The sequence below is a fragment of the Lissotriton vulgaris genome, chromosome 11 (assembly GCF_964263255.1).
Source record: "Lissotriton vulgaris chromosome 11, aLisVul1.2, whole genome shotgun sequence".
Classification (NCBI taxonomy): domain Eukaryota; kingdom Metazoa; phylum Chordata; class Amphibia; order Caudata; family Salamandridae; genus Lissotriton; species Lissotriton vulgaris.
The window spans coordinates 149416986-149436459 of NC_141699.1; the positions used below are offsets into that span (position 1 = coordinate 149416986).

A 19474-nucleotide genomic window follows, 5' to 3' on the forward strand; every position below is an offset into this window, starting at 1 on the left:
GTCCGGCGCGGCCGCCATCTTGTCTCTCGGTAGGATCGAGAGACAAGAGGAGGCCAAAACAAAGGGGGAAATGAAGGAAAGGGGGCAAGGTAGACCCCTTCTGATCCCCTAGGATTGATGAGGGGATATTATAGAGTCACGCTGGGCCCAAAAAAAAAAAATCCGATTTTTTCGCCGTAGAGACGCGTCTTGGTACGCGAACCGGGCAGCTAACCGGGAAGCTAACTGGCAGTGTAACGGGAGTCTGACGAGTAGCTGATTGGCTGTCAACATTGTAAACAGTCCGGAGCGGCCGCCATCTTGTCTCTCGGTAGGATCGAGAGACAAGAGGAGGCCAAAACAAAGGGGGAAATAAAGGAAAGGGGCAAGGTAGACCCCTTCTGACCCCCTAGGATTGATGAGGGGGTATTATAGAGCCACGCTGGGCCCAAAAAAAAAAAAAAAAAAAAATTCCGTTTTTTTCGCCGTAGAGAAGCTGATTGGCTGTTATCATTGTAAACAGTCTGGAGCGGCCGCCATCTTGTCTCTCTGTGGGATCGAGAGACAAGAGGTGGAAAAAAAAAGGTGGAAATGAATGAAAGGGGTAAGCAAACCCCTCCTGAACCCCTAGGATTGATGAGGGGGCTATTAAAGTTCCCTGGGGGGTGAAAAAAAAAATTGCGATTTTTCGCGGTAAAGGTGCTTCCTGGTACGTTAACCGGGCAGCTAACCGGCAGCGTAACGGGAGTCCGACATATTGTGTTTTTTGAGCGTTTATGATATGTGCACGTGTGGATTTTGTCTAATTAAGGTTAAAAAAATATATATATATATCTTTAAGCGTGTTCTGGCGCGCTTTCGTTTTGGGTTTGGTTTGCGCTGCAGAGACGATACGTCACGGTTATGCGATGCATCCTGAGGCGTCTCACGGGCTACGTGATACGTCACTTAATAAAGAATATATTTTACAGCTATAGATATTAGCTTTTAAAAAACCAATGAAATTCACAGAAAAAACCATAGGTTATAGACCATATATAGTTAGGAATTTGCATTTACAAAACCTTGAAAATTCACTGAAAAAACCATAGGTTATAGACCATATATAGTTAGGGATTAGCATTTAAAAAACCTTATTTTACTTGCACAAAACCATTGAAATTCCATATATAGTTAGATGCACTAACTATATATCGCGGACCCGCAATCCACTGCTAATGATGTCACATATTACATCATTCATGACATGGTCAGTGACATCACTGATGACATCACTGATGACATCTCAAATGACATCACTGATGACATCACTGATGACATCTCAAATGACATCACTGATGACATCACTGACATCTCATTTGACATTACTGATTACATCACTGATGATATCATTTATGTGATAATACATCTTCAGACTCTAATATAACCTTAGATACACTCAGTGTAAACAGGCACTCACAGACTGTCACACATCCATGGAGTTACCCACACACCTAGTCAGTCATGCAAAGAATCAATCCCACCTCCATTTCCTCAACTATACAGTTATACACACCTTACTTATTCAAACATATACTAACACATATTTACTCTCTTATACAATCCTTGATACAAGTTCACAATGATTCATACAGCCACTCTCACATTCACTGGCTCTTATGTTCAGTTATTTATATATGTCAACTCTCACATGGAGTGTGTTTTACATATGTACTTACTTTAACATGTAGAACTGAGATATCCATTCACTCACCAATATACTCATGCACACAGTCAACTGTCCATACAGCTGTTTCTACATGCACTTTTGAACCCATACACATAGGGAATCAACTGCTCACACATCTATATACACCTCCCAGCCACCCACACACATACTCAGTCTCCCATACAAATACTTGGGCAACCATTCAATAACCCATATAGTTAATGATATAGCTACTGATTTAAACATGCAGCAGTTTACAGAAGAACATAAATAATGATTGCCAAATTAAGACACTTTAATCACTAACCCATGCACTCAGTGAGACACATTTAATCATTCTCTCATACAGTCAGTCATGCACCTACTAAATCCTTCATCCAGACACTTATACATCCACTCATTCTTCAATATGTAAGACATATTTTAACTTTACAGAAACATACAGTCACTGGGTGTTGTCATCAGTGATGTCATCAGTGATGTCATCAGTGATGTCACTGACCATGTCATGAATGATGTAATATGTGACATCATTAGCAGTGGATTGCGGGTCCGCGATATATAGTTAGTGCATCTAACTATATATGGAATTTCAATGGTTTTGTGCAAGTAAAATAAGGTTTTTTAAATGCTAATCCCTAACTATATATGGTCTATAACCTATGGTTTTTTCAGTGAATTTTCAAGGTTTTGTAAATGCAAATTCCTAACTATATATGGTCTATAACCTATGGTTTTTTCTGTGAATATATATATATATATATATACACACACACACACATATATATATACACACACACACACACACACATATATACATACATATATCTGTGATCAAGGGCATCCGCCCGAAACGCGTCAGACCGTTGTGTTGTGTAATTTGGTGAAATAAACATCAGTTTGCCTGAAAACTTGGGATTCGCCGTGGTTTCTGCTCGCCAGACAGCAGCTGGAGGTGCAGGGCTATTATTTCTCGATATATATATATATATATATATATATATACATACATATATATTACCTACTGGCGGTCGCCAGTAGGTAGTTATAGTTAGGACCTAGTTTCCATAGGAAATCTGCAACATTCTATTTGGAATAACTTTGGTCGCCAATCGACGAATACACGCGAAATTCTCCAAGAAAATGGCCTGCTCCGCTCCTTCCCTGAAAGTTTGAGGGTGATTCGTGAAGCGGGGGCTGACAAAAATGGGGGGTCCCAAAACGTGTTTTCCCCATGCAATTTTCCATAGGGACCTTTAGCCAGAGCTACAGCCCGAATGGCTGAACGGAATTACACCAAATGTGCCAAACAGGTAGAGTTCGGTTCGCAGATTACACTTTCTTTTAAATGGTGTAAATCCGTTCAGTAGTTCCTGAGAAAATCAAAAGTAAAATCATAGATATATCTATAGATGAAGTACTGTACTCTGTACCTTCCCGAGCACGAGCTTCATGCTAATTGGCTGTCAACACTCCAAACCAGGAAGTGTTGGCCGCCATCTTGTGCCTCGGTAGAACCAAGGCACAAGAAAACCGTGAAACAAATGTGCAAAACACGCAAAGGGGGCAGGGTAGAAACACCCTGACCCCTGCTCAGGGGGTCCCATAAGGACCCCCAAGGCCCCAAAATTATATATTTTTTTTACATCGCGGGGTACGAAGTACAGTACTCTGTACGGTACTCTGTACCTTCCCTAGCGCATACTGGAGGTTCCTGGCGGGCTAGTTGGCCCCCAGGGACCTCCAGTATGCAAGGGGAATTAGTTCCCCCACTGCAAACCCGCCAGGGGGCTGCGTTGCGGAGAGATGTAAAAAGGGGCGTGGCCTCATTACACCTCTCTGCAACGCAGACCCCTGGCGCATACTGGAGGTTCCTGGTGGACATGTTGGCCCCTAGGGACCCCCAGTATGCAAGGGGAGTTCGTTCCTCCTCTGCAAATGTGCCAGGGGGCTGCGTTGCAGAGAGGTGTAAAAAGGGGCGTGGCCTCATTACACCTCTCTGCAACGCAGCCCCCTGGGGCATACTGAAGGTTCCTGGTGGGCTAGTTGGCCCCCAGGGACCCCCAGTATGCAAGGGGAATTAGTTCCCCCTCTGAAAACGCGCCAGGGGGCTGCGTTGCAGAGAGGAGCAATTAGGCCACACCTCTTGTTACACCTCTCTGCAACGCAACCCCCTGGCGCATACTGGAGGTTCCTGGTGGGCTGAAAGTGGTAATGAGTCTAACCACAATATATATATATATATATATAATTTTTATACTTTACAGAAACACACATTCACTGGATGATGGCATGAGTGATGTCACCGAGTATGTCATGAGTGATGTAATATGTGACCTCATCAGCAGTGCATTGCGGACGCACGAGTTCTAGTTAGGTCTACTAACTATAATGGCAGAATTTCTATGGTTTTGTACGAGTGAAATCTCCAACTAACTATAAGGTCCCTGAAACCTATGGTTTTTTCAGTGCATATATAGATACATACACATATATAAACACACACATACATACATATATACATACACATATGCACACATATATATACACATATACAAACATATATATATATATATATATATACACACACACATATATATAACGACACACATATATATATATATATATATATATATATATATATATATATATATATATATATATATATATATATATATATCCTGTCTGAAAGAAACGAGCATTGGACACTGTTTACGATGCCTCGGCTGGGTGTAATCATGGCACTTGTCTGATTACAAACGCAAATGGACACTGATAAAATGTATACTTAAGAGGCATACCAATTGCGGATATAAAGTAATATGTTCACTACAATAGGAAATGTTAAACTAATTTTCTGTTTAACAATCGATGCAACTACAAGTTTCAGTCATGATCTGTAGCCAGCATAAGATGGCGGCTCTGTTGTACTGTGTAGCTAACAGTTGTGGTGACACATTTTCTATGTTTATGACCCTCATGGTGATGTGTATATTATGGTTTGACCTACATGGGTTAATGACGTGTGATCAAGACAAGATTCATTGTCGAAACGCGTAGCGTGTTGACTGGGCAATAAACTCGTTATGCAGCAGTATTCCTGAGTGCGTCTTCTTGCTTTTAAGCAAACTGTTGATTATAGTAAATTTCGGTCGGCGCGGTCCGCCGAACCTAAGACGCCACCTGACTGGGGAGTTGGGATCCCGGAAGGACCTCGCTGCTTTGTGGAATATATATATATACTGACACGTGACACGTGATCAAGGGCTTACGGGCTTGAAACGCGTTGTGTTGGGTCACTGAAATAAAATATTGCCCACTTGAAGCTCCGGAGGTCTGCGTCTCTTTCCTCGCCTGTTTGCCGCTGGAGAATTCAGGAAGTGGTTCGAGTGTTTCCAGATATATATATATATATATATATATATATATATACACACACGCACATATATATATACACACATACACACACACATATATATATATATTAATAAGATTAGCAAGATTTTTAACAGGCTAGGTGTCCTGTGAGCCGTAATCGCTGAGTGCCTTAATCCAAATGTGTAATTTGTGCCACAACCACAGTCTTATTTCTTGTAGGTTCCCCACCTACGCGTTTCGGACATAAACTGTCCCTGATCACGGTTGGACAGATGGATATTTGGTTTGTGTCATGTGTCACAGGACACCTAGCCTGTTAAAATTCTTGCACATATTAAAATATCTAAAACTTGCTTTTGTGACTATCAGCTAAGTGATGGTCCTCAAACGTGTGCAAATGATTAATAACAACACATGACACAAACCAAATATCCATCTGTGTCATTAACTGCAACGATCTGGTCACAAATAATGCCACGACAAGTTAGAAAGTAAACTTAAAACTACAGACCCCACAATGCATCCTTACTAGCCATGTGGTGTCTGCTGTTATAAATACTAGAAACAAATGAAGGACATTTGTTTGTAACCGTGATCAGGGACAGTTTATGTCCGAAACGCGTAGGTGAGGAACCTACAGGAAATAAAAGAACAAAGATAAACTTTCGAAGTGGTGTGCGGCGTCTTTCTGACAGAAGGTTTTTTGCTAAAGACATTAAATGCGATGGGGTCCCGAACCTCACCACCAGCACCTGCTGTTCAGCAGCTCCTCTCGTCTTGGGACAATTGCTTGTACATTATTTGGACACGGGGGAGAGACCGGCATTACTATTGTGCTTAACAAACAGAACATTGCATAATGTGCTTCGTTTTGGAGAGCTCCTGAGAACACAGCGCTTTTGAACTGATTCGAAGAAAACGCTGTAATGGAATTTCTGTGGGCTGAATTGAGAGCACTAATTTCAAACAATGACGCGAGCAACAACAGTCTGATTTCGACATGTTGAGCGCCGACTGGAAGTGTCGGAGGGCACCACCAGCGTCGGGAGTGTACCGGGTAAGTTGAATGATCGAAAATTGTGACTTATTTGCTAACGTCATGTGTAATGCTGCAGCGGGTGTTTAAATAATTTACGACTTTGAACTAAAAAAGCGTAATTTCTCTGTATTCAAATTGGAATCAGATAAACACTCACTTCGAATCTTATTCCCTGGAATGTGAAGAACGCATCTGTTCTGAAGTATAAATCATTGAAATTCCCACAAGTAACAAACATTTGTCACACAAGCAATAATTAACGCATGTTTTTCAACAATTGAAGCCACTTTATTGAGACACTTGTAAACAATACCACTCCTCGAGATATTGGAACAAATAGCAGCAAAACGCTTAGAAAAAGCAGAAAGCATGTTCGTGAAAAATGCATCATGCTCAAATCTGACAGCCTCAAAAGACAACACAAATAAGAATGCGAGGCCAACAATCAAACAGCTATTCCAACAATTGGAGAAATTATCAAGGAAAGACATTTCAAAAAGTTGGGAAATCATAACGTTAGAAAAATATACTGAACTAGGACTAGTTCCAAGAGGGTTACGTATCTTCACTTTACCAAATCATCCCGATACTAGCCCTGAAATGCTAGAAGAGTGGGGACAAAATAATATTGACTGTTCACGAAGAATGATTTTAATCATCTTGAAATATGCAAAGAAAGATGTTGATGATTTGCATACAAAAATTAAAGATTTTGAAGAACAAATACAAGCACAAGGAGAAAGTGAAGATACAATTAATAAACTGCGCCAAAACATGGATACAAACCTAGACAGACATGATAATGAAATCCAAGAAAGGAAACAACGTAAATTCAGACGTGATGAATCAGATTTTGAGAATGGCACTATCTTCACGTTTGCTAAACGCTTTGACACTTTGAAACAGCAACAACATGTAGTTCCACAAAATCGCCAGTATGACACAACTCTAAGCAAAACTGAATCAGAAGTCAGTGAGGGCGAACAAAGAAGTTTGGGACCGAAAAAGCTGTCTTTTTTAGAAGAAATGGAAATCCTCTACACTACAGAGACCAACAAACCCCGAAAACAAGGGGAAGAGGACGAGGAAATGCGAAAACGAGAGGAGGAGGAAGGGGACAAGTGGCAAACACTATCCAAGGAGGAAGACCAGGAGAGGCTGAACATCAAATATATCCTCTACGAAACAGGACAACTTTCAAAAAATGAAACAATTGATCAAATCAGACCCACAATTAATCATCAACCTATCAGATTACAAATTAACAACAACAGAAACCAACCTACTCAAAAAAGGATTGACGTTTTGCCCCGAGAAACATCAGGATGAGGTTGAAACAAGGATTGATGTATATAAATACATCTGCAAATTTAAACTTAAAAAATTCTTTACTAAAAACAAATGTGGTGAAACAATGGATACAACATCAGTTGACTCCACTACAACTAGTGAACAATAAGACTTTTTGGTGGCAGATGCAGAAGGTCTTCAAGTTGCTTTTGAGCTATCTCATCAAGTAGAACAGACGAAATTAACCAACACTCAGATAGTATCTGAAATGGGGCATCTGGTAGGGTCACATCCAAAGATAAATTTAAAAAATACATCGAAATTTTGTCCTGTCCTAAACCCAGGCAACCGAATAGAGGTTTTTCATGACCTGGTTGTGGCAGAACTAGAGACCATTAAGAACATCATAAATGAAAAAGAAAATGTAACCATAAATAAACGTATAGCATTGAAGGCCCTCCAGACAAATGCTGCGATAGAAATAAAGCCAGCAGACAAGGGAGGAAATATTGTTATCCAGAACAAAACTGATTATGTGGAAGAAGCAAGTCGCCAACTAAATAATGCAACTAATTACAAACTGCTACAACAGAATCTGACTTTAGAAATGACTAGGACTCTACACAACTAATTGAGGCATGGCAAGAAAAAGGACTGATCAGCAAGGAAGAAAAAAACTACTTGATTGTGTCACATCCCATAATGCCAACAATATATTTTCTGCCGAAAATTCATAAGACCTTAATCAAACCACCTGCTCGTCCAATAATATCTAGTTGTGGATCTTTGTGTGAGAATGTTGCATCCTATGTAGATTACTTTTTGGCCCCAATAGTACCGACTCTCAGTTAGTTCATCAAAGATACTGGTGACTTTTTAAGAATCATCATGGGGATGGAATGGCAACCTGAGTATTGGTTAGCCACTATAGACGTTGTATCACTGTATACTTCGATACAGCATGACATAGGCCTAACAGCAATAAAGTACTTCCTAAATCAGAGACCGCTATCAGAATTAAGGCATAGTAATATGCTACTAGATATGATAAATTTCTGCTTAAAGAACAATGTCTTCATCTTCAACAAAAACATCTATACTCAAGTGTGTGGTTGCGCCATGGGCGTTTCCTTCTCTCCAAGCTATGCAACCTCACCATGGGATGGTGGGAGAAAAACATAGCTTGGAGAGAAGAAAACGAGCCATACACCACGGATGTGGTGTTATGGCGTAGGTTCATTGATGACTTGTTCCTCCTATGGAAGGGTTTGAAACAAAAATTGACAGAATACATTGACATTTGAATGACAATGAGATGGGATTAAAATTCACCTCTAACATCCAGAAAAAAAGAAATAGAATTCCTGGACACAAAAGTCTATGTAAAAAATAACATAATGGAAACTACAGTATTCAGAAAGAAAACATCGACAAATAGTGTACTTTATGGAACGAGCTTCCACCCAGTTTCACTAAAGACAAGCATCCCATATGGCGAATTCTTACGTATGAAACGTAATTGTTTTGAAGAAAAAGAAATGGAAAACAAATTCAAAGAAACTAAAGATCGTTTCTCCAAACGTGGATACAAATATGCAGACATAGCAAGAGGTGAACAAAGAGCTAGAGCCAAGTCATGAGCAGAAACATTGATACCAAGGGATAAAACTGAAAAGAACACGGATGAGGACAAACCACGATTGATTCTTACCTATTCCAAGGAAAGCTACAAGATACAACAAATCCTATTGGAATGTGCTGAAAAAAGATGCAGAAATAGGCTCGCTCATTGGAGATAGACCACTGATATCTTACCGTAATCCTCCTTCAATTAAGGACACCCTAGTTAACAGTCATTTTAAAAAAGTGAAACCCCTATCATGGCTAGAAAAACGTCAACTAGGGTTCAGCAGATGTCTATCCTGTAAAGCGTGTAAGATTGGTCAAAACATGAAAACCATAAAAGACCCAAAAGGCAGGATCTTTGAAATAAAGGACAAAATAACTTGTGAATCAAAATTTGTGGTTTATCAGATACAATGTTTTAGTGGTAAAACATATATTGGTTCTACAGTCTGTCCGCTCAAGAAAAGAATACTTGAGCACACAAGAGCTATGCAAAACAATGACTTTAGTTACAGGACAGCGAAACATCTAAAAACTCATCCAGGAAAAACCTGGAAAGATATGAAATATGCTGGAATTACCATGGTGAGCGAAAATGAAAGAGGAGGTGATCGTACCAGAAAATTGAGACGCCTGGAATCAAAACTTATAATAAGATTCAAAACGAGAAACCAGTGGAGTCGCAACGGGGACGAGGAGCTACATGTGCACCTGTGAAATTTATGACAAAGTTACAATACTGTAGATAATGATAATTTTGAAATGAAATGGACTTTCATAACTCATGCTAACAATGTGGCGAAATTAGATTAAAAGAAATACATGTGGTATAGATAGATGTAATTTTATGAATTATTCATGGCACTATTAGACTGTGGTTGTGGCACAAATGACACATTTGGATTAAGGCACTCAGCCATTACGGATCACAGGACACCTGGCCTGTTAAAAATCTTGCATATATTAAAATAGCTAAAACTTGCTTTTGCGACTATCAACTAAGTGATGGTCCTCAAATGTGCGCAAATGATTAATAACAACACATGACACAAACCAAATATCCATCTGTGTCATTAACTTCAGCAATCTGGTCACAAATAATGCCACGACAAGTTAAAAAGTAAACTTAAAACTACAGAGCCCAAAATGCATCCTTACTAGCCATGTGGGGTCTGCTGTTATAAATACTAGAAACAAATGAAGGACATTTGTTTGTAACCGTGATCAGGGACAGTTTATGTCCGAAACGCTTAGGTGGGGAACCTACAGGAAATAAAAGAACAAAGATAAACTTTCGAAGTGGTGTGCGGCGTCTTTCTGACAAAGTTTTTTGCTAAAGACATTAAATGCGAGGGGGTCCCGAACCTCGCCGCCAGCACCAGCTGTTCAGCAGCTCCTCTCGTCTTGGGACAATTGCTCGTATATATATATATATATATGTGATCAAGCTGTGTAAGGCGAAACGCGTAATGGCGGCGGCAGGCTTGCTGGTAATAAATCACCTCGATTAAGCACCAAGAATTGGGTCTGTTCTTTCGTCATTGTTGGAGTGTTGGGCTGAAGCGGCTGCTTTAGCTATTGACGGATTTTCGTGTATATATATATATATATATATATATATATACTTTCCACGAGTTGCCTCCAACAGAGATTGCCACACCCGGTAAGTTTGAAGTCCTTTTATTCAGAGAGGCAACACAGCATCATAACCAGCTTCTCGAAGCACCAAATTCATAGCCAGACGTGTTTCTGGCATTCCATCGCCCTTGTTCACTGGCAGGAGAAGAGAGCAGTTTGAGGAAAATCACGCGCATTTAAAATGTCCCGCCCATAATGGGCGTGTGCGCAGGTGTGTCCTGGTACTTGTGGTTTCCCCAAAGTCTATACATGCCCCAGTGGGCTCCGCTCTCCCTCCCAAAATAGCAATTTCACACCCCAGTGGGCATGCTTGGAGCAGTCTGAGTTGCGAGCTGTGTCAATCTACCGTATATACACTTTCCACGAGTTGCCTCCAACACCGGGTGTGGCAATCTCTGTTGGAGGCAACTCGTGGAAAGTGTATATACAGAGCTGGTAGATTGACACAGCTCGCAACTCAGACTGCTCCAAGCATGCCCACTGGGGTGTGAAATTGCTATTTTGGGAGGGAGAGCGGAGCCCACTGGGGCATGGACACCACAAGTACCAGGACACACCTGCGCACACGCCCATTATGGGCGGGACATTTTAAATGCGCGTGATTTTCCTCAAACTGCTCTCTTCTCCTGCCAGTGAACAAGGGCGATGGAATGCCCGAAACGCGTCTGGCTATGAATTTGGTGCTTCGAGAAGCTGGTTATGATGCTGTGTGGCCTCTCTGAATAAAAGGACTTCAAACTTACCGGGTGTGGCAATCTCTGTTGGAGGCAACTCGTGGAAAGTATATATATATATATATATATATATATATATATATATCCACACACACACACACACACAACCCAATCCTTATCCAGTAGGGTAAAGAACGAGACTCGTTTCGACCTCAAGAGGTCTTGTTCACATAACAAATATATTGAGTTTCCTTGTTTTTAAACATTCACTCTTCATCGTGACGTTTACCGTAGTCATAAACAACAGACTATTACTTCATAGTCACAGACCATTATTTTGCATGAAAGAATCAATAAAAAAGAGTAAATGTTACAAAACATCAACGCATGATGAAGTCAATAAAATAAATTAAATTGTTGGCGCACATTCACAATGATTACATTGATTATACACGGGAACAACTGGAGTTGCTGAACGATTTCGGTTTAGCACGGTTGTTTGTGTTTATTCCTCCGACTGTTACCTCCCTCAATTCAAGTGGGGACAACTTTATCAGGTGCCAGTTAATTCATACAGGATGCATTATTTCTTTATTTGTACACACCGGTGCAGTTCTATTATGTCCTATTGTTGGTATAGCTATTTGTGTCCATTTTGGGTAAGGTACCTTAACTGTCTTCCTTGTTGCGAATGTAAAAGTAAAAAAAAAGGTAACAAACCTTTGTGGTATAGAACAAAACATTCTACATCCACAATCATGGCGGATCTCCTGTATCATTGTAGGCTACTTGTATCATTCAGGGTATAGTACCCCATAAACTTCAAGCATCTTATATTATGTACTTTATTTTCAGTGTGAATTGCATAGTCAAAAATTGACCCATTGATGTAACTTGTCGTTACCCCTCGACATGATTAGATTGTGTTGATTTCTAATTTACCTCAAGTAGGCATTAATTTTAGTGAAAACCTTTAAAACAAGCAATTGCAATGCATTTGGTCTCGGCTTTGGGACCTTATACGTATTTAGCTATGCAGCATATTAGCCGGGGTGCTGATACATCTACTGTTCTTTAACATGGAGGGAAAGTAAGCACCAAACTGCGTCACACACCAAGTATGGGAACACATGGAGAGAAATATTGCCTTTCAGCGGGAAATGGTATAGTCCAAGCTCTGTTTTTAATATAAAATGAGGGCCTTCGGTGGTCATATCACTAAGAGTACAAGATTTGAAAAAAATATTGTCTACGGGTGCGCGTGGAAGACAATTTCTTTGGACTGGAATCTAGAGAATGCTAAAGTGATTCTGGTATTTTACTGACTTCTGCTGGTCGTTTTCTATCAAGAAAATTAAATAGAGGCAGTTGCCAGAAAAAAAGAAAAAAGAAAGTCCCTCAGCAGAAAGCGATTCTGATATTTTACTTACCTCTGCTGGTAATTGTCTATCAAGACAGTTTAATATAGGCAGTTGAACAGAAAAAACAGTCCCTAAGTGGAAGCAGACAAGTCCTAGAGCTGATCTCCAGAGCCCACAAAGTACATACACATATAAGTATATTCTAAAGTATAAAAGTATATAATAAAGTATATACAAGAGGTCTTGAATGCTCGACCTAAAAAGAAGTGATTAAAGGTTTTTGGGAAACTCCTCTATAGGAGTTGGGTCTGGAAGGATAACAGCAATCTTATAAGTGTACATGCATCTCTTCATCATTATTCATGCCAATAGGGAAAACACTGCCTGCCTTTAAGATGAGCTTTGATTACAATCAACGTCAGGGCTGGGTACGATTATCCCCTCTGATTTTTTTTGCCCATCCGTAACGAGCCCTGGCCTGCTTGGAGGGGCATCCTAAGGCGCATTCTTCCATTTGGATATATACTGGCAGTCACCAGTAGGTAGTTATAGTTAGGACCTAGTTTCTATAGGACAAGTGTTTTTTGACTTGCCTATATCTTTGGCGCCGTTTGATGAATCTTCACAAACACTTTCAAAGTCTGCTGGTGATACTTGTTGTGCAGGGAAAAGAGGGGGAAGGTAAAAAAAAAAAAAGAAAGAAAAGTGCGTTTGCCATGTTAATTCCTTTAGAGTCTTTAGACATACCTGCAGTCTGAACCGCTGGATGGAATTACGCCAAATTTGGCAGAAAGGTAGAGTTTTTCCCAGAGATCATGTTTTTGTTATTTGGTGTAAATCTGTTCAGTAGTTTTAGAAATTAACAGAAAACCAAATTTGTATATCTAGGGACACCGATCCTCTGCGAATAATGACACGCTTGTGCAGAGATCTGCAGAGCTCTGATTGGCTGAGAACACTCCAACCAAGAAGTGTTGGCAGCCATTTTGGGACTTGGCTTCAACCGAGTACTAATAAAAATAAAACGCAAAAAAGAAAAAGGTCAGGGTAAGAATACCCTAACGCCCTAGACTATTTTTGTGAATATGGGCATTAATTTTAAATAAAAAAATTGCAGTCTCTGGCACTTGTTATAATTGTAGTCCCCAGGTGGGCCACGTCACAGGGACAAGCAGCGTTTTATATAAGCTCCAAGGGCTTAATAATGCCCTTGGGACCACCACCTCCCTAGGGCTAATGACAATATTAAGCGACAGATCCCGCCAAGCAAAAGCAAATACTTCGCTTCCTGCAAGCGGGAGCTCCCAAAATGCTCCCGCTTGCTGGAAGTGGAGTTTTCATCTTTCTCCCTGCCCACAGACATGCGGGCAGGGAAAGAGACTAAAGTATTATTCCAGCAAGCAGGGAGCTGCATTTCCAGCCCATCCCTGCACGCAGGAGCAATGCCGGCTCCCGCAGGAGGTGGGGAGCCGTTCTGGACAGCAGGGACTTGAAGCTCCTCCCGCAGTCCCCAACATGCAGTGCGAGTGTCCTGGGTGGGGCCAGGGCACCCAGGGAGACGTGGCTGGGGTATGGTGTCCCCATAGCCAAAATCAGTCAAGGGACGTGGGGCTGCGTGACCCACCACTCCACTGAATTTTGGCTAGGCCCTGGGGGATGTTTCCCAGGCGCCACAATTGGCCCAGTTAGGGGGCTGCAGTGCCCCCTACCCTATTAAGTTTTTGCCAGGCCTCAGGGAATGGGGTACCTGTGCCTATTTTGGCCCTGATGCTCATTTGACAGAAATTAAACCTCAATAGGAAGCACTTACAATTATAAACATAGTAGGTGCCCCAACTGTGGCTACACTTTTGTAAAGGACAAACTATCCTAACTCCTGGGCTTGGCGAAGGAAAAGCGAGTGTACTTTTTTGGCATTTCCATATTAAAAGACTATCTGAAATGCTTCGTAAAGGTGAATGCATCATTGATCTATTGGAGCACAATTTGTAATGACTGATGAGTGGGTCTTTTCTTGTCCTTACTTGGTGAGAGCAGAGTCCATGGCTCTCCCTTTAAATTGCTAACAGTGTTCAAATGTACAAATCACTTGAAAACATCACTGTTTGGCCCTGTCCACCTTAGTAGTATGCAACCGTCTTCCTGCCTTTTTCCCAGGATGATGGACAACCTAACAAGTTTCCCCCATGCGTTTCCTCTGATTTTGGTTCGGCGTTCTTGATGTTGAGGAATAGGACGACATCTGCACCAAAAAAAGAAGCACTTGCTTCATATAGTACAGAAGAAGGACCGTTGTTTGGTGGAGATTTACCTCTTTGTAGTCTTGTTGTCTTCTTTATAGGAAGATTCATATTACGACAGATTTCTGAATAAAGACGCACCAGGAACAATCGCACTGCTAAAACGCACACAAGGTCACTGGTAACATTTTCTCATGCTCCATTGCGCAGTTGTAGTGTAGAATAAGTTCTGGACATTTACCCAAGGAGGTAGCGCTTAGTTATCAACCAGTAGAAAGTACTCCACTTGGTTAGATATTTTGTGCAAACCTGTGGACTCATTTTGGATAAAGGGGCAGGTGCGGTTCCACTGTGGCCCAGTCACTGACACAGCTAATTACACACCCACACAGGCACTCACAAACCCACAGACAAACTCACTCAGATACTGATACCCCTACTCATAGACCCATAGTGGCACTCACTCACAGACCAAGTCACACACCCACCCACTGACCTACCCAGAAACTCTTGCACGCACTCAGACCCACTCAAGATACTCATACCCACTCACAGAACCACTCATACACTCAGGCACCCACTCACACACCCAGTGAGACCCTTATGGATCCACTTCCAGACCCACTCAGACTCCCAGACACACTATCACACATCCCTGAGACACTCACGCACTCAGTCAAACACCCACTCAGACACTCCTGCACTCAATCACAAACTCACTCTCGAGGGTTACAATAAGGAAATTACATTTTAAAAAACCTAAGGTTACAGGGATGTTATGGTTGGGAATTAACATTACATAAAGTGTAGAAATTCACTGAAAAAACAAAGGTTACAGGTAAGTTATAGTTGGGAAACAGAAGGAAAACTTAGAAAGTCCCTAAAAAACCTAAGATTCCAGGGACGTTCTAGTTAGGCTTGGATTTCACTCATACAAAACCACTGAAATTCAGCAGTTATAGTTACCTGAGCTACTATAAGTTACGCCCCTGCAATGCACTGCTTATGACCTCACATATGACAAACTCAAGACCTGGTCAGTGACATTACTGATGACATCTCAAATGACATCACTGATGACATCATCCACAGAACCACTCACACACTCACACCCCTATACATTTTCTCATACACTTACTCACACACCCACACAACCACTCACATACCCATTCCAAACCCATACAAGTACTCACACACCACTTGCTCATCCATAGAGCCACTCACACACCCACTCATTCATACAGCCACTCACTCATACAGCTATTCATACAACCAGTTACCCATACAGCTACTCACACACCCACTTATTCGCCTATACAGCCACTCATACACCCACTCACTCACCCATACATCCTCTCAACAGCCACTCACTCACCCATACAACCACTCACACACTCATCCATGCAACCAGTTACATACCCATTCACATATCCTATGTGATGAATGGGTATGTAACAGTGAATTTCTACACTTTATGTAATGTTAATTCCCAACAAGCATTCACACATTTTCTCACTCAACCATACAGCCATTCACACGTACTCACACACCACTCCCTCATCCATGGAGCCACTCACACACCCACTCATTCATACAGACACTCACTCATACAGCTATTCATACAACCAGTCACCCATTTCTATGTCAATGAACATTCAATTTTTTTGTACTGAAAATCTGGTCACCCTTTTGATAGGTGGACAGACTTCCCCCTTCCCCTCTTCAATTAAACCTCTCAGGCTTCACCAAAAGGCTCACATCTAGTCTACTTAACAAAAAAATGAATTGCTTCACTCACTATTCCACCCTCAAACCTACTGGACAGCTCACAAACTCATGACAACCTTTATCCTCTTGATGCTCAGCAGTTCTTTTTCTTGGACAACATAGCATGGTTCAGACTTAGAAAGAACAGCAGTCCACATCGCTGCCTTCTCTCAAAGTGCCATAGGCAAGGCAAACTCCCTAATGAAGCCGGTGTCTACAAAGTCGATTCCCGTGCAATGGGGTCATGGACCAGTCAGCCAAAATGACCTCCAACATCTCTATAGCACAACCCTAGATTACCTGCCAAGTAAAAGGCTTCTCCGGAAAAGCTGTGGTAGCGGTAAACTGCAGAAGCACAGGCATCTACATTAACTTCAACAGCTACTAGTACTATCTGGAGTGCCCCTAAAACCACCAACCCAAAGGTCACCCCCTAACATGCAGACCGATTCATGCCGCAACATGACGCAACAGGATGGTTAGAGGCAACACAGGGATCTCAATAGAGTCACTGCCTCAGAGGACCTAAGTTTACCCACAATGGGACCCCATTTACAATCTTCTCAGAGTGCACTGTCCTGAGCAGATTTCTGCTGGTGCCCTCAGGCAATCCAGGGAGAGGCCAAGAGGGGCTTGTTCTGTAGCTCACACAGAGAGCAGTCATCTAGGAGCCTGGTACCTCGCCTTTTCAGTTTGTAATTTAATGGAGCAGTGAAAATACAAGTACTACAGTGCAAAGTGCTGTTGCATGAAAAGGGATATAGAACGTGTTACTCATTACGTACTAACACTTTTCAGATTTGAACCACTGAAAAATTAAAACACTGCCATAAAAAGAATTCACACTTTCAAGGGTTGTGAACTCCGTAATACCTCTTCAAATGCCACCATTCCTTTGGACTTCACCTGCAGCAGTGCAGATCTCTTCCAGCCAGCTCTAAGAACAGGTAAAGTACTCCCTTTTATTAAACTTTCAGGCAAACCAGTCACAATTTACTGAAGAGATTGAGCGCTTGGCACATACAAAACAAGTCCACAACATAATGTCTGTGCACAATAGATGTAATACCGAAGAACTTGAACGTCATGATAGAGTAGCAGTTGATGCTAGAGAATAAGATCTGCAACATTTAAGCCTTTATTGATACAAAGAGGAAAGTTTTCCAGATCCATCTATCCGATGATCTGAAAATAATAGGAAAGTGAATGAGAAATCAACAACTTAAATAAAGGAACAATGAAGGAATAATAGATAGAAAAAGAACTAGAAAAATAAACAACAGTGTTGAGGCATCTGAGTGAGGAATGTTTGTTGTATGCGGTTTGGGAAAATCAGCTCAAATTTGCTCTTTAAGAGGGTGTGTGGCTTGCAGCCCAGCGAGATGCCTGCTCCCCGTCATTCTCGTTGATATCCTGTCCCTGTCTCAATAGGAGAGGAGCAATCATATCCCTGGACGACACAGTTGAAGAACGGAGTGAGCGATCCTCTGGAGGTGAGCTTCCGCGTTGGGTGAAACAGGAGGACCTGGGGAAAATGGCACCTGCAGCCCGCGGCCTCGGAGGACCAGAGAACAGTGATCAGCTCCCACCTCAGGCAGTGTAATTAGCCACAGAGGAGGTCAGGGAGCATAACGGAGAACAGGACCAAGTGCTCGATGGGAGGCCGAGCACAAGACATCATGACTGGGAATGCGCCGTTCCTCGGTGCGGCTTAAGGCAGCCAAAGGGCCTACATGAGCCTGAGTGCAGGTGTTTTGGAGCTGACCTGGCCCCTATTCTTTCCCCTCCCGCCCTGACTGCAGTCATAATGGGGGATCCAGGACCCGGAGGAGGGTTCTGAATGGGCCCAAGCAAACATCGGACTTGGAGGAGGCAGGCGGGCGGTGCCTGAAACAGAGGCCTGTGCACTGGGGCAGCGGGTTAGGAAAACACAGCTGAAAAGTAGATGGTCCAAAAACAGACAGCATGCCAGGGAACGGTAACTGGGCAGAGACATTTCCTAATATTTTGTGATTGTGGCACCGGTTGGGCCTCGGAACTGCAGTACTAGTGCTCCTTGCTAAAAGGTGCACCCCTGTCACCAATGCAGACACTGACTAGGGTGAGAGGAAGCAAGACCTGACTGCCTGGACTAAGTGGATACTGTGAATCCCTGAAAGGTGCGCAGTGGGCCATAGCCCAGGACAGTAGCGCCCACACAGACAAAGACCGCAAAGAGGGGAAAAGGAGGATCGCGATCTAAAGTCCACCTGCTGCATGGCCTTGACCTTCAGGACCTGTGGAGGCAGCGCCACCCCGGAGAAAGGGAGTACTCCTACTACTCAGCGACTCACAAGTCGTACGCTCGCATTGATCACTTTTTGGTTACGAGTCCGGTGAGCTTCCTCACCACCTCGGTGGATATAGGACTTAGAGCGCTGTCAGATCATGCGCTAGTCACCATGACAGTCACCGCGCCACCACATATCCCAGTCCCTAGAGCAGGGGTCTCCAAACCGGTCCTGGAGGGCCGGATCCATGCCAGCTTTTTAAAATAACTACATGTATCTCAATGGGGATATCCAAAAAATCTGGCATGGATCCGGCCCTCCAGGACCAATTTGGAGACCCCTGCCCTAGAGTGTGGCGACTCCATGACACGCTTTTGCCCAGGCAGGATGTGGTGAAACAGGTTCAGGCATCGATTCAGGATTTCCTTTGCCACAATGCAAACGCAGATACCACCCTGGCAACCCAATGGGCCGCCTTAAAAGCGGTCCTTCTGGGAGAATTTA

The 19474-nt window shown here is 42.3% G+C and overlaps 1 protein-coding gene across 2 annotated transcripts in view; it reads right to left on the bottom strand.

Annotated features, from left to right (window-relative positions):
- The window catches only part of MLXIP (MLX interacting protein), a 2166122-nt gene that overhangs the window by 1808616 nt on the left and 338032 nt on the right, over positions 1-19474 (bottom strand). The window lies entirely within an intron of this gene.